The sequence below is a fragment of the Anabrus simplex genome, chromosome 5 (genome assembly GCF_040414725.1).
Source record: "Anabrus simplex isolate iqAnaSimp1 chromosome 5, ASM4041472v1, whole genome shotgun sequence".
In the NCBI taxonomy this organism is placed as follows: Eukaryota; Metazoa; Arthropoda; class Insecta; order Orthoptera; family Tettigoniidae; genus Anabrus; species Anabrus simplex.
The window spans coordinates 184,282,465-184,294,504 of NC_090269.1; the positions used below are offsets into that span (position 1 = coordinate 184,282,465).

At 40.4% G+C, this 12,040-nt stretch overlaps 1 protein-coding gene across 1 annotated transcript in view; it reads right to left on the minus strand.

Moving 5' to 3' along the window:
* Positions 1 to 12,040, minus strand: part of chb (chromosome bows) — an 890,037-nt gene that overhangs the window by 507,543 nt on the left and 370,454 nt on the right. The gene's annotated exons all lie outside the window — the stretch shown is intronic.

Below are 12,040 nucleotides of genomic sequence, written 5' to 3' on the forward strand. Positions count from 1 at the left end.
TGAATTCAAAGTCTCTTAATGTATAGTCTATTATGGATATAGTGCCCCTACCCTCCCATTTGTAGTGTGAACAGCCTCATGCTTGAAGAATGAATTCGTAACTGCTAAACCCATACCAGTACAGAAGTCCAGCAAGCTCTTCCCATTCCCATTAGCTTCCATATCTTCCCCACATTTACCAATCACCTTTTCGTATCCTTCAGTTCTCCTTCATACTCTCGTACTGAAATCACCCATTAGCGCTATCCTATCCTTGCTGTTGACCATGACTACGATGCAACCCAATGCTTTATAATATTTGCCAACTTCATTCTCATTTGCACCATCACATGGTGAATACACTGAGAAAATTCTCGTCCTGATTCCTCCAACTACCAAATCTACTCGCATCATTTGCACATTTGCGTGCTTAACCGAAACTATGTTGCTTGCAACAGTATTCCTGATGAGCAGCCCTACCCAACACTCTGACCTTCCCTTTTTTAACACCCGTCAAGTACACTTTATAATATCCTCTCACTTCCTCGTTATCTCCCCTTACCCTAACACAATTTATTCCTAGCACATCCAGATGCATCCTCTTTGCTGACTTAGCCATTTCTGCTTTCTTTCTTTCTTTCTTTCTTTCTTTCTTTCTTTCTTTCTTTCTTTCTTTCTTCCAAAAGTCCCTTTCCATAACTCCATTTCATTTGTCAGGTTGTTTTCAATGAGTCCCACGCCTGTCGAAAATGGGAGTGGGGCTCCGTTACACCCATACGTCCGAGGCTGAGCGTGCTTGATTAAAATTCTGGTAAGCAGGGTGATACCCTTACTTACACACAGTCCCAACGAGGATCTCTCCTCTAACGTGTTCGGAACCACCGGTGGATTGTATAGTCCTAGCCGCCTGAGCACAAGGAGGGCCATGACTCAGAACATGTCCGAGATGCAACTGGTATACCGACTCTCAAGACCACTTACTAGGTCACTCAGTCGTTGCGCTTACCAGCCCTGTGATCTAGACTTTGAAATATTTTGACCGTCATTGTTTCTAAGTACTTGGCCAATACAAGAATTAGGCAATGTAACAATGAAAACTTCGTACTCTAGCTCGAGACGGAAATTTTTCCAAAATCTCACATGTAATTGCATGTTTCAATAAAACAGACAATTTATTTAAAAAATCGCAAGATGTTGACATACTCGTCCGTGAAACTGATTATGATCAATAACCTACTACCATGGATTTTGAAAAAAAAAATGAATATGAATTATTCCGCTACCGAATTATTCGCAATGACAGACTAAGTTTCCGTGGATTGCAATCCTGTTTAACAGAGCACACAGATCAATATGAACCAATCTCTATGTCGTTCTGAGTAAATATAATAATTACTCTGGGAAGTTGATAAGAGGGTTATTTCATTTCTCCCAGACATATTTTGATAACACACATCTGTTTAAACGGAGCTTAAATTACAGAAAGGAATAAAATACGTACACATCTTGGTACAAAACTGCGCGGATTCTTCTACGGAAAAGTCAGCGCCAAACTTGGTACGCCATGACCTAATTTGTTTCTATTACGAATTGCAATATTCTGTCCGTCTCTCTCTCTCTCGGCGCGCGCGCGCGCGCGTGTGTGTGTGTGTGTGTGTGTGTGTGTGTGTGTGTGTGTGTGTGTGTGTGTGTGTGTGTGTGTGTGTACAAAACACTTTCCCAATAAACTTGTGCAGTTCTATAATTCTATTACAGTATGTTAAAGCGACAAGCAGCGTTTCGTGTAATCTGTAGCGGAAAAATAATTTTAACTCATTGTAAAAGCAAGGAAATAAGCTTTTTTTATTAGGAAAGTGTAGACAATCTCCTTATATTAACTAGCCTAGATATTGGCATGATAATGTGCTGCTTCCTTTCAGTCGTCCATTTTCTCGGAGACTTAATTTTAAGCCTGACTAATTTACTTGGTGTGTGAAGGAAATGTAGGAATCAATGATGTTCGTTGGTGAAGTGGCCATCATACTCGCAGTGAAGTTTATCAAGGGCTGAGGGTGCTGATATATATTAGGGTGAAAGCATATCCTCTATAATGAACCGGACGGGCTTCACGACCTAGTATAACTCTTTCCTTGATCTGTAACGAAAAATCCTGGCGAGATGTAAATGCGGTAGCGAGTAATTCTCCTAAAGTCAGTCCTCACGGTCTGAGTAGCTTATAGTGCGAAGGATTTCTTCCAAGCGAGACGGTAACATTTCGGAAATAACCGAAAATGCGAAATATTCAAATAGAAAAATTAACCCACTGGATCCCAGATGTTCCTCAAAAAAGTCTATCGCAGACAGGTTTTGGCAAAAGCAAATGTTGGAAGTTCTTATGATCAGATTATGCAACCATGATAGGAAAGAGGTGATAAGATAGCGAGGTTACCCCAAGGTCTCTAGGTCCTACAGATCGTCCAGATAGCACGCGAACATTATTGATCAGTTGTTTCGTTCAACATACAAAAGAGTGTATGACAATGGCACCCCTCCTCACAGCTGCCGAGGGTACAGACTTCAGCCGCAACAGCAGGATTGAATTACGCACGGCAATATCCAGTGCGGCAAGAAATCTAATATCTCACGTTACAGCAAGTATGCGAAATTTCCACAGCAGCTGTCATTTAAATTTTTCTCGTTCTTACAAGTTTTTAACAATCTGTTCGAATACTATTACATACAATACTTTACAGAGCCTACGCTGTGTCGCTTCAGGATTTCGAGAAAACATCCTCAGGGCTGTCGACTATCACTTGAAATGTGTAACACAAACGCGAGGGACATATCAAGTGATTCAAGTTCGAAACTTACATCTCTTTTTCACGGATTCATGCTGTATATTTCCGCACCTTAAAGTACCAAGAGATGGGACAGAAGATGATAATATATACACGCCTCCTTCAATCGTCACTCCAGGGATTAACCGAAAGACCGATCAAGCGGCTGCGTGGTTAGGGGCGCGCAGCTGTGAGCTTGCATTCGGGAGATAGTGGATTCGAACGCCACTGTCGGCAGCCCTTAAGATGGTTTTCCGTTGTTTCCCATTTCACACCAGGCAAATGCTGGTGCTGTACCTAGCTTAATTAAGGCCACGGCCACTTCCTTCTCACTTCTAGCCCTTTCCTATCTCATCGTCTTCCTAAGACCTGTCTGTGTCGGTGCGACGTAAAGTAAATTGAAACAAAACATCCCCGAGAAAGGACATAAATTAAAACAATGATTACCAAGAAAGCCTGTACTATAATTCACCTTTTAACAGTTTCATATCAAAAGTCACAGTCTTGAACCTACAAATCACTATCGATGCGATGCGAGACCAAAATAAAATCATCTCTGAGGACAGGTGATGTAATATCGAACTGCTTAGAGGAAAAGCCATCAGTGCAGCTGAACAATTTGAAAGTCAATCTGAAGAAGGAAGACTAGCTAGCAGGAAGCTCCAACGAAGTGTCTAAACAAGGGAGCTTTTCCAGCCGGGAAAACCTGCCCGCACTGTGGAAGAATATACGGTTCAAGGATAGGTCTTTGCAGCCATTTGAAGAGACACTATAAGAAATAGGCTACGTTGGATAGGAAGTGCATCATACTCGCTTACGAGTGATCAGCTCACGACAGCTTTACCAAGGTGTACCGTTTGATGCAGTTGAGTACCAAACGAGAGGACTCAAGAGTCCAGAAAGACAGACGAATAAGAAGTATTTTAATGGCAAAGTTTACGCGATTAAACGAGAAATAAACATCTTAATACTCAAATACACGTTTATTCATATGAACTAGTTATATACTATCCGTGATCACCGAGCCTTCTCCGGACCCATTCATCAAAAGATTATTTTTTGTGTGTGGTTTAATATCGCACTTACACTTACATCGAAGATTTTCAGCCACGTAGGGAAGTGAAAGGAATATGATTAGAAAAGAAGCGGCCGTGGCATTAAGGAAGTTGCAATTCCAGCATTTGCATGATGTGAAAAATTGGAAAACCACGGAAAATCATCTTCAGGGCTGCCGATGGTGGGATTCGAACCCACCATCTCTCGAACCGCGAAGCTAATTCCCGACTGAGTCACTTCGCCTCTTTATCCTTGAAATTACAACGTAAAGAAAACATAGTATGTTCATTGCATTCGTGACAAAAGAATATATTTTTTCCATCTGTTTTACGTCGCACCGACACAGATAGGTCTTATGGCGTCCATTTGATAGGAAATGGCTAGGAGCGGGAAGGAAGTCACCGTGGCCTCAAGGTGTCTGGTGTGAAAATGGGAAACCACGGGAAAACATCTTCAGGGCTGCCAACAGTGGGGGTTCGCACCCACTATCTCCCGAATGCAAGCTGATAGCTACATGATCTAAATCGCACAGACACCTGCCCGGTGACGAAAGAATATTTTGAAAAATATTATAGCTCTACGAGACTAATAGAGCATGATGAATTTCCACAAGATATTTAATAACGTGTTCCTTTCTTCAGAAAATATCGATTAAATCACGTTTTACGGAGATTTTTCCGAATTCTCGCGATCTATTTTATACAAATATTATACGAAAAAATAGGGAATCTCTGAGATGGCCGACGATTGTTTATCAAACCATATGAATCACCGACGTGTCTTCGTTAATGTAATAAAATACTCTACTCCACACAGGACAGTATAAGCGTAGGCTATCTGAGAGGGAAAAAAAGGCCACTACTACTAGTCCTGCAGCAGGGGTTCTGCATGGCCATACGTGCTCTGTGTGTGCAGAACAGAACGGCTATAATGTAATGACGATAACAATCCAAATCAACACAGACCTCCAAGGACTGGGCAAATTGACAAAAGGCAATATGTACAAACTAGTCACTGGTCAAGCCACAAGCCATAAACATTCTGCAACTCAATGGAGATATTTGTAGCTGCACTGGATGATAAAGATAAATTTTTCACAGTGACAAAATGATTAGTTTTTTAATTTTACACCGAGATTGTAATTGTAGAACAATTGCCGACATTAATATGAAAACAGTACAATTTGCTTCACAAAGGAATTATCAGATTTATGTGTTTATTTAAGTTCGTCAAAACCATGTTTGTGAACCGTACGAGATTTAGAAGAAAACGCAATCGTCTTTTATTTGATGCTTGATATCCTTCCTTCGAGAGGTAGCAATATTATTGCTTTAACGTTCCACAATTAATTTCACTGCTCTCGAAGACGCTGAGATGACGAAATGTTGTCCCGCAAAAGTTACTTTTACGTGCCGGTAGATCTACCGACATGAGGCCGACATATTTGAGTTCCTTCAAATACAAATTCAAAGGGGTCGAATCCGCTAACTTAGCTTGGGGAGACAGCGTTACCATGAGCCACAAAGCACGGGTTCTTTCGAAAGTAGAATAGGTAACTGCAAGAATTAGACTTTTCAGTCGTACAACAAAGTAAGTTTTAAAATAAAAATACGTAACATACTACATATACGAGGGCTGATCAACAAAGACTAAGACTGATTTTTTCCTGTAGCTTCCGTGATAAGTTTCCTATCTGTAACATAAATATTTGAAAAGAGCGTGTTTTTATGTATAATGTCCGTAGGCGGTAGCACTCTTGTATCGGAAGGTTGGTAGTAATGTTCTATTTTGTAGACCCTACGTACATTTCGCATACGAGACAATGGAGGTGACGCGAGAGGAGCAGTACAGCGCAATCAAATTATGTTTTCGTTTAAACCATACAGCCACTGAAACTGAAGAATCATTATGATCCTGAAGGAAAACAAGCCAGCACAGTGTGGAAATCGCCAAAACGGGCAAAAGTTGTTCCATCTGCAGGGAAAGTGATGAACACATTTGTGGACTGTAATGCAGTTCCCTCTCACACTACTGTTACCACACGTCAGCACTGGCTATACTGAGGAAGCACATTGCAAAGAAACGACCAGAGCTTTTTCGGATGGGTGGAGAATTCATCATGACAATACACGGCCTCACGCCGCAAATCAAGTCAAGCAGTTTCTGGCTCGATTCAACATTAACTGTGTACCGCATCCACCATATAGCCCTGATCTTGCACCCTGTTTTTTTTTTTAAATTCCCACCACTACAGGCAAAGCTTAGGGGCATTCGATTTGAGAACTCTGAAGCAGTGCTGAAGAAAAGTGAGGCGATTCTCAAGGACCTGACAAAGAATAGTCTGCAACATGTGCTTAAGGACTGACAGAGGCGCTATAAAAAGTGCACTGAAGTAGGAGGGGACTACTTTAAAAAAGATCATGTAAACATTGAAATGGGGTAATAAACATCTGTGAAAAAAATCAGTCTCAGTCTTAGTTGATCAGCCTTCGTGTAACAGTTTTCCAAAGGTTTATTTATTGTAAATATTGTATCATTAAAAGCCACTTTCTTTCTTTCTTTCTTTCTTTCTTTCTTTCTTTCTTTCTTGTTTGGGCCTACTGAGGACCACGTGGCTCGTGTCTTCTCGTCACTTCGGCCTTCTGTTTTCTCCTCCTCCAGGACTCCATTTTCTGGCTGCCAGCCACCAACTTTCTTCCTCTGTCCACGTAAGTCTGCTGGTCACTGTATTCTTCCTACTAGTAAGTGACGACGGAAAAATTCCATGCTGGGTGGCTTGCCGAAACTGTGGGCGATCATGTAGGTATGTACTCATGCCGGATCCCCAGTCGTTCCAGGTCCGACTTGACGGAGGAGATACACTGTATTTAAATTATTTAATACCCCCTCCTCCCTTAGAGTATATGGGTGCGGAAAAACCTAGATAGAAGTCTAATACGAGACATTTTCCGCGAGTTTTCAGATATCACTGTAGGGTTTTCTTGTTTTTTGCACAAAAACTACTACTTTCCACTCATTCAGTTATTTCATAACTCACTCTTAACTAAGGATGAAGAAATTAGTCCTGGTTTCACTTCTGAAACAACAATAGTTGCAACGAATATTTTCTAGGAAATATTTTAAGTGACAGAGCTTGTTTTTTTTTTTTTTTACCACGGGTTAAATTAATTGTATGCATTGCATACATTTTCTGAGAATATATATTTCCTAAAATTACCGATAGAGATGGCCGTGCGGTTAGGGGCACGCAGTTGCGAGCTTGCATTCGGGAGGTAGTGGATTCAAACCCCACTGTCGGCAGCCCTGAAGGTGGTTTTCCGAGGTTTCCCATTTTCACATCAGGCAAATGCTGGGGCTACGCCTTAATTAAGGCTACGAACACCGATCGCTCTTCTATGACACGAGTGATCTGGTATGTCCCGAACACTCGTTAGCTACCTTACTTCCTGATTCATCGGAAACATTCAGAAACTCTCGCCGCGATCACGATCTACCTTCTTCGTGCATTCGTGGAGGGAATACGTTTATGTTGCGCTCGCTGTGTTGCAGCTCACTAGATGTAACTAAATCAATCTTCAGTGGTTAGCAATCGCCAGTTATGAGGAAATTTGCTTCATCTGCACTAGAACTTGATCGGTTTGACTGTTGAGGGCATTCAAAAGAAACCCATACAACGTTTTATTGACGTAGCATGTCCCGTTGACGTAATTCATAAACGTTGCACTTTATTTTAAATCGAAAACTGTCAGGTATTTCTGTCACACCTTGTACATGTAGACTGGACTAACTGAGAGCATAGCAGAAGCTCAACCGCCGTGTGGTATCGCATGCTTTCTTGGCGGTGGTGGTTGTGGTGGTCGAGGTGAAATCACAGAAACGTGTTTTTTTTTTAATTAACGAGGGTAAGATTTTAAACCAAATTCTTGCCTGCTACCTGAAGTGGCTAGAAGCACTCTGTTCCAAATTTTGTGTAAAGATTACTTATAATCCTCCATGAATGAGCAGAGAATCGAACCCGAACCATTCGATCAAGAATTCACTATTCTAATACCTGTTACACAGAAGTAGATCCAAGGAGTTCAGCATTAAAAACACAGTACCCTCCCTAGGACATATTAAAGTTTTATTTTATAGAAATAAAAAATACGATAAATCCGTATCAGCTTTATCAGATAGCTGTACATTTATACAACTTTAAAATGTAATTTAATGATACCGTACCACAAGAGTTGTCATGCACAAGGAAAATATAATTTGAAAAGTCAATTTTATGGTAATCATAACTGATATACTAGTCGAGATGACTGCCCAAAAACAAACACCATTCGCGAAACGTTGAATAAAACAAAAATCTATATTGTATGAGACATGTAAACAAGTTTCTACAGCTAAAATAAAATAACGTTTGAAGACAAAGTTATTGACAGTCTGCCACTACACAATTGAAATATGTGGTTATAAAAAATCTCTCTCTCTCTCTCTCTCTCTCTCTCAAAGCGTGTCGCATCCGTCTAGCAAAAAGATGCAAATGTAAGCTAATGATGTACGTAGACTTCACTGTGTGTTCTGTCTGCAATGATTAAGACATTTCACCACTCAATTCTTAACTAATGGGGAACGGGAAAGTGACTACTAGCGCTAAAGTTGGCAAAACAGTAAGATAGTGTGCAACCAATGCTAGTTTAACGTACAACTGTGGTGTTGACTGACGGAAATATTTGTTATTTGTACAATAGTATATTTTAACGTTATTTATATAGAGAGACAATATAAAACGTTCTCGTCATGGTAAACAATACTACTGTGTCGTGAACACCCATATTTCATTACATTACTGTATGGTGATCCTAGTGTCAAGATTTTCGTGTTCCCATTGAAGGAATACGAAAAAGAAAGACAGACATGAATATTGGCAGAAAACCGAATGAATTAATAGTGAAATAATACCAGAAATATTTCATTCATACATAACTGACCACTTGAGAATGACGGTGAGTCATTATTAAAGCAGACATTAATGACTGTCGTAATTTCCTTGTCACTGTTTATTACAACGGCAAATTCATAAATCCGTTAACTCTGTACCGATTCCAGATTTCACTACTTCTTCCGGTTTTCCCACGTCTGTGAGGTCGCGGGTGCGCCTTTATCACACACACACACACACACACACGCGCGCGCACGTGTGGATTGACCCTATTTTACGACCGGATGCCCTTCCTGACGCTAACCCTATACAGAGAGATGTAATCACTATTGCGTGCTTTTGTGGTGGTTGATTCCAGATAATAAATAAATACGAATCCATTCCTGCGAAATATGTCAAGAGGAGTTACGGCCAAATTTAGAAAATGCATATGGACACTGCCAAGAGGTTTGTAATTGAACCCAACGTTTGGCACGCAATTCAGTGATTATAAATTGTATATCACCACCTCTCCTGCCCTGCCGACCAGCATTCTGATGGTAATTTTTTTTTCACCAACGGGACTCGAACCAGCTAACCAGGCGTCAGTCTTTGAGACTTGACACCTTAACGATCATGGTCACCAGGCGGGTCAAGTCGCACTGAATACGTGATTCAGGTCTCGCTGCAGTCTCGATCGAAGTTCATAGCCTTGTGACACGAATAGAGAGTAGTTATCTATGAAAAATATCGACATTACCGGTCAGAGGTAGAAGATTACATGATAGCATACAGCCACCTCATTTGATCGCAACCTAAACGGTTTGAAGAGTTTAGCAAGTATGTCTCACATGAGTTTATGTGACGATAGATCTATCAACACGAGGCTGGCGTATCTGAGTACCTTCAAATACCACCGGACTGAACCAGGATCGAACCCACCAACTTCGGCTCAGAAGTCATTCAGCCCTGCAGTTACAGGAAATTTATTTCTGCTTTATAATGGCATGAACATGTTATGATATTCTGGCAGATGAGATGACGATAATAATAATAATAATAATAATAATAATAATAATAATAATAATAATAATAATAATAATAGAATACAATAGCCAAGAGTTACAACGAGCTCCGTGAGTCCTAGTAGGCCAAAACGAACCAAAAAAATAATAGGTTTTAAGGGGCCATATATCGAAATCATCAGCCCTATATGTCAGAGAATTTTGGTTGATCCGAACCACGGTTCTCTCTTATCGTTCCCTGAGTTCTGAGAATCGTGAACGAGGAAGCCATTGCTCAGTTGTCTCCACATCTTGCGGTCTTAGGCCAGACGTGATGCATTAAAGAGGTTCAACCCAGTTATATTCTTGATAATGTTCGACCATCGAGTGGGAACTCGTCCACTATCTCTCTTGCCGGGAACATTTCCAAGAATGATCCGTAGCCTATATCTAAGCTGTTATTCCCACGTCACCTAGTGTGCCGAAAGAATTGTCAAACTCTTTGTGTAGTATTAATAACCGATTCTGGGGTTGAACTAGTTTTTGATGGAATCATTGGTGCGAAATGCTGTCCAAGGTATGCGTAACAGCACCACATTTCAAAATAATAGATTTTCTTCAGGTCTAATACAGAGTCCAGGTCTTGATCCTATAGAAGAAAAGTGAAGATATCAGACTGGATACTACTCTCATTTTCAGTGGTAACAAGATAGAGTGCTCCTTCGATAAATGGGGCAAATTCGACATTACATGTTTGGCCATGGCTGTTTTTCTCTTAACCCAGATAACCCTGACGTCCTTCCAGAAAGATGAATGGGTAGTATGATTTCAATACCATCTAGCGGTGAATAAAATTAGTTTGTGACGATCGGTATCCTCTCATCAGTTAACAATCGGCTTCATTACAATGCAGCGTCTTTCTGAAGTGAAAGAACGTTCAAAGTGAAGCAGTGTTTATGCAATGGAAGGACTGACCGATGTCATTGTAGAAGTCTGAGTATTAATTACCTATATATTTTCAGATCATTCAAAACATAGTTTGATACTATACTAGATATGTCGTTTTAAGTATGAGATGCGCTTTTAGTGGGCTTCAACAGTGCTCGCTTACGTAATTATGACCTTAAGTTGCGCATCCTTCCTGAAGGACGTCAGGGTAATACAGTTACTTGGTTTCAGAAAAGCCCTTACTCTGAACGAACTATTAGGGATTCTCGAGGAGAATGAAGTTCCCGACACTGATCACTTAACACAATAACTTTCCCTCCTGTTGTAGATGTCACAGATGAAGACTCAGGAGCAGAATATTTCCCTACAATTGACCACCTTCCAGGTTCACAGCTGCGATCAGAGTTACAGCAGCAACTAACTTTGACACTGTGAACCTTCTGAATAAGGTTCTCCGCTTTTCACGTGTGCAAAGATGAACCATCTCAGTGACACAACCGCATTTGTTTTCACTTTACATAAAAGAAATGGGTGGGATCGATCGGGCTGATGAGAATATTTCACTCTACAGGGTGTCAATCAGTGGAAAGAAACGGTATTTCCTCCTGACAGCACACATAGATTTAGCAGAACAAAATGCCTGGAAACTCTATCGGAAAGACGGTAGAAAACTAGATCATTTGAATTTTAGGAAGTGCGGCCACATCTATTTTGAAATCCAATAAAAGAGTGATTTCTGGTAAAGGTAAAGGGAGGCCATCGAAGAAACGTAAAAGTGGATGCACATTTTGACGGAGTGGAGCGTTACGTGGCAGATCTTTCAATTGACAAAAAACAACTTTATTGCAAACATTGCTCAAAGAAGTGCACTACAATGTGTATCAAATGTAACTATGCTTTGCACGTTTCATGCTTTGTACCATTCCACACAAAGGTGTAATGCATAGAATATGTGATGAAAAATTAATTACTTCATTAATGAAAAATAAATAAATAAATAAATAAATGAACGTTCTGGAATTGGTTAAAATTTATTTCAATAGTAGTGGATGATATAGAAAATAGTGTATTTCCCTGACGTCCTTCTGGAAGGATGCTCCGAGAGTGGGTACCCCTGACGTCCTTCTGGAAGGATGCTCTATTTCCGGCATACTAAGAAAATAATTTCGGTAAACCTTTTTCTTTCGCTTCATTTAAACCTCAATGATAGATTTTCATGGAAAAGTTCCTCATTACAAACAAAAAATAATTCAGTGTGATCTGGGTTAATCTCAGTAGCACAGCTACCCGAACTGAAAATGACTGCACAAATGTATAGCATTTCTGTGATG